Here is a 5,000-nt window from a genome sequence, read left to right as displayed (position 1 = left end):
GACTACACGGGAATGAGGAACTTCCTGAACGGGGTTAAGTGGGACAGAGAACTGGCAGGGAAGCAGTTAATGAGATGATGGAATATGTAACAACAATGAGCAAGGAGGCTGAGGAGAGGTTTGTACCCAAGGGTAATAGGAATAATGAAAAAGCCAGGATGAGCCCATGGTTCATCCAAAGGTGCAGGGAGGCAAAAACCAAGTGTGCTAAAGAATGGAAGAAATATAGAAGGCAAAGGGCCCAGGAGAATAAGGAGAGCAGTCGTAGAGCCAGAAATGAATTTGCACGTGCTGTTGGAGTGTGAGCAAAGTAACATTTATGAAGGGGTTCAGGGAAACCGGCAGGCCGGACTTGAGTCCTGAAGGAGGGGTGTTAATGTTGCAGTTCAAAAACTGTAGTGTAAATCACCGTTCTAGCAAGACAGTGATGGAGTGAATGATGGTGAAAGTTTTTCTTTTTCGGGCCACCTTGCCTTGGTGGGAATCAGGCAGTGTGATAATAAAAAAAAAAAAAGAAGGGAGGCCCAACGACAATATGAAAACGACATAGCAGCGAAAGCCAAATCTGACCCGAAGCTGTTATACAGCCACATCAGGAGGAAAACAACAGTCAAGGACCAGGTAATCAGGCTAAGGAAGGAAGGAGGAGAAACAACAAGAAATGACCGTGAAGTATGTGAGGAACTCAACAAGAGATTCAAAGAAGTGTTCACAGAGGAGACAGATGGGGCTTCAGAAAGACGGAGAGGTGGGGCACACCACCATGTACTGGACACAGTGCACACAACCGAGGAAGAAGTGAAGAGACTTCTGAGTGAGCTAGACACCTCAAAGGCAATGGGGCCGGATAACTTCTCTCCATGGGTCCTGAGAGAGGGAGCAGAGGCGCTATGTGTACCCCTAACATCAATATTCAATTCATCTATCGAAACAGGGAGATTGCCTGAGGCATGGAAGACAGCAAATGTAGTCCAAATCTTTAAAAAAAGGAGACAGACATGAAGCACTAAACTACAGACTAGTGTCACTGACATGTATAGTATGCAAAGTCATGGAGAAGATTATCAGAAGAGTGGTGGAACGCCTAGAAAGGAATGATCTCATCAACAGCAGCCAACATGGTTTCAGGGACGGGAAATTTTGTGTCACAAACCTACTGGAGTTCTATGACATGGTGACAGCAGTAAGACAAGAGAGAGAAAGGTGTGGGTGGATTGCATTTTCTTGGGCTGCAAGAAGGCGTTTGACACAGTTCTACACAAGAGATTAGTGCAAAAACTGGAGGACAAAGCAAGGATAACAGGGAAGGCACTACAATGGATCAGGGAATACTTGTCAGGAAGACAGCAGCGAGTCATGTTACGTGGCGAAGTGTCAGGGTGGGCGCCTGTGACCAGCGGGATCCCACAAGAGTCAATCCTAGGACCAGTGCTGTTTCTGTTATTTGTGAGTGACATGACGGACGGAATAGACTCTGAGGTGTCCCTGTTTGCAGATGACGTGAAGTTGATGAGAAGAATTCATTCGATCGAAGACCAGGCAGAACTACAAAGGGATCTGGACAGGCTGCACACCTGGTCCAGCAATTGGCTCCTGGAGTTCAACCCCACCAAGTGCAAAGTCATGAAGATTGGGGTAGGGCAAAGAAGACCGCAGACGGAGTACAGTCTAGGGGGACAGAGACTACAAACCTCACTCAAAAAAAAGATCTTGGGGTGAGTATAACACCAGACACATCTCCTGAAGAGCACATCAACCAAATAACTGCTGCAACATATGGGCGCCTAGCAAACCTCAGAACAGCATTCTGACATCTTAATAAGGAATGATTCAGGACCCTGTACACCATGTACGTTAGGCCCATATTGGAGTATGCGGCACCAGTTTGGAACCCACACCTAGCCAAGCACGTGAAGAATCTAGAGAAAGTGCAAAGGTTTGCAACAAGACTAGTCCCAGAGCTAAGGGGTATGTCCTACGAGGAGAGGTTAAGGGAAATCAACCTGACGACACTGGAGGACAGGAGAGATAGGGGGGACATGATAACGACATACAAAGTACTGAGAGGAATTGACAAGGTGGACAAAGACAGGATGTTCCAGAGATGGGACAGAGCAACAAGGGGACACAGTTGGAAGTTGAAGACACAGATGAATCACAGGGATGTTAGGAAGTATTTCTTCAGCCACAGAGTAGTCAGTGGGAAGCGATGTAGTGGAGGCAGGATCCATACATAGCTTTAAGCAGAGGTATGGCAAAGCTCACGGTTCAGGGAGAGTGACCTAGTAGCAACCAGCGAAGAGGCGGGGCCAGGAGCTTAGACTCGACCCCTGGAACCTCAACACACACACACACACACATACACACACACACACACATACACACACACACACACACACACACACACACACACACACACACACACACACACACACACACACACACACACACACACACACACACACACACACACACACACACACACACACACACACACACACACACACACACACACACACACACACACACACACACACACACACACACACACACACACACACACACACACACACACACACACATACACACACACACACACACACACACACACACACACACACACACACACACACACACACACACACACACACACACACACACACACACACACACACACACACACACACACACACACACACACACACACACACACACATACACACACACACACACACACACACACACACACACACACACACACACACACACACACACACACACACACACACACACACACACACACACACACACACACACACACACACACACACACACACACACACAAACACACACACACACACACACACACACACACACACACACACACACACACACACACACACACACACACACACACACACACACACACACACACACACACACACACACACACACACACACACACACAGTCAACGGGAAATCGACAAAGTTGAACATTAAAATAGCGTGATCCCTCAGGAAGACTAAAAATAGAAGAAGTTGTGCAATGAATTGTTCTTGGCCACCCACTGCAGCAGCTGCTGCCACCCACTGCAGCAGCTGCTGCCACCCACTGCAGCAGCTGCTGCCACCCACTGCAGCAGCTGCTGCCACCCACTGCAGCAGCTGCTGCCACCCACTGCAACGGCTGCTGCCACCCACTGCAGCAGCTGCTGCCACCCACTGCAGCAGCTGCTGCCACCCACTACAGCAGCTGCTGCCACCCACTGCAGCAGCTGCTGCCACCCACTGCAACGGCTGCTGCCACCCACTGCAGCAGCTGCTGCCACCCACTGCAGCAGCTTCTGCCACCCACTGCAGCAGCTGCTGCCACCCACTGCAGCAGCTGCTGCCACCCACTGCAGCAGCTGCTGCCACCCACTGCAGCAGCTGCTGCCACCCACTGCAGCAGCTGCTGCCACCCACTGCTACAGCTGCTGCCACCCACTGCAGCAGCTGCTGCCACCCACTGCAACGGCTGCTGCCACCCACCACACAGCAGTAGCAGCAGTGTTGTCGCTGCCGTCGCCGCCGCCGCCGCCGCCGCCGCCGTCGCCGCCGCCGCCGTCGCCGCCGCCGCCGCCACCTTCAATAAGCCACGCAACATTTCCATTTAATTAAAAGAGTTCTGTGTGACAGTCAACAAGTCTAATGTAAATTACCCGTTACTGAGTGAGGCAAGAAACCTGCTTCCCCTGGAGGTCACTCCCCTAGGGCCACTCCCCTGGGGTCGCTTCCCGGGGGCCACTCCCCTTGCGTCACCCTCGTGGTGTCGCTTCCCGGGTGTGTCACTTCCCGGGTGTGTCACTTCCCGGGTGTGTCACTTCCCGGGTGTGTCACTTCCCGGGTGTGTCACTTCCCGGGTGTGTCACTTCCCGGGTGTGTCACTTCCCGGGAGGGTCACTTGTCATGGGTCACTCCCCGGGGGGTCACTTGCCAGGGGTCACTCCCCTGGGAGGGGGTCACTTGCCATGGGTAACTCCCACGGGGGGTCACTTGCCAGGGGTCACTCCCCGGGGGGTCACTTGCCATGGGTCACTCCCCCGGGGGGGGGTCACTTGCCATGGGTCACTCCCCCGGGGGGTCACTTGCCAGGGGTCACTCCCCGGGGGGGTCACTTGCCATGGGTCACTCCCCCGGGGGGGGGTCACTTGCCATGGGTCACTCCCCCGGGGGGGTCACTTGCCAGGGGTCACTCCCCGGGGGGGGGGTCACTAATGCAACAGACTTCACTAATGTGACTGGCGAGAGAGTGTGTGACAGTTTGTAGGTAACTCAACCACTCATTTTCAGGTATCCCCCTGAAAGAGAATACTTAGTATGATACCAGGTATCCCTTGAAGGGGAATACATAGTATAATACCAGGTATCCCGTGAAAGAGAATACTTAGTGTAATACCAGGTATCCCCTGAAAAGGAAAGCTAGTGTAATACCAGTTATCCTCTGAAGGAGAATACTTAGTGCAATACCAGGTATCCCCTGAAAAGGAATACCTAGTGTAAAACCAGGTATCCCCTGTAAGGGAATACTTAATGTAATACCAGGTATTCCCTGAAAGAGAATACTTAGTGTAATATCAGGTATCCCCTGCAAGGGAATACTTAATGTAATACCAGGTATCCCCTGAAAGAGAATACTTAGTGTAATATCAGGTATCCTCTGAAATGGAATACTTAATGTAAAACCAGGTATCCCCTGAAAGGCGACATTAAGTATCCCTTCAAAATGAACGCTTCTGGCGAATAATCTGCTATCCCCTTCTTCATATTATCATCATAACTAAGCGCTAAACCCATAAGGGTGATGCAGCTAGTATTCCCTTAAATCGAATACTTTTAATGCAATATCAAGAATCCCTTGAGAGGGAATATTTAGTGTAGTTTCAAGTATCCCTTGATAGAGGTTATCGAGCTGTTTGCATTATTCCCATCACTTCTGTGCGATAACTTGAAAATGTATC

This window comes from Cherax quadricarinatus, chromosome 32 (assembly GCF_038502225.1).
Source record: "Cherax quadricarinatus isolate ZL_2023a chromosome 32, ASM3850222v1, whole genome shotgun sequence".
Classification (NCBI taxonomy): Eukaryota; Metazoa; Arthropoda; class Malacostraca; order Decapoda; family Parastacidae; genus Cherax; species Cherax quadricarinatus.
This window is presented reverse-complemented; position numbering follows the sequence as displayed.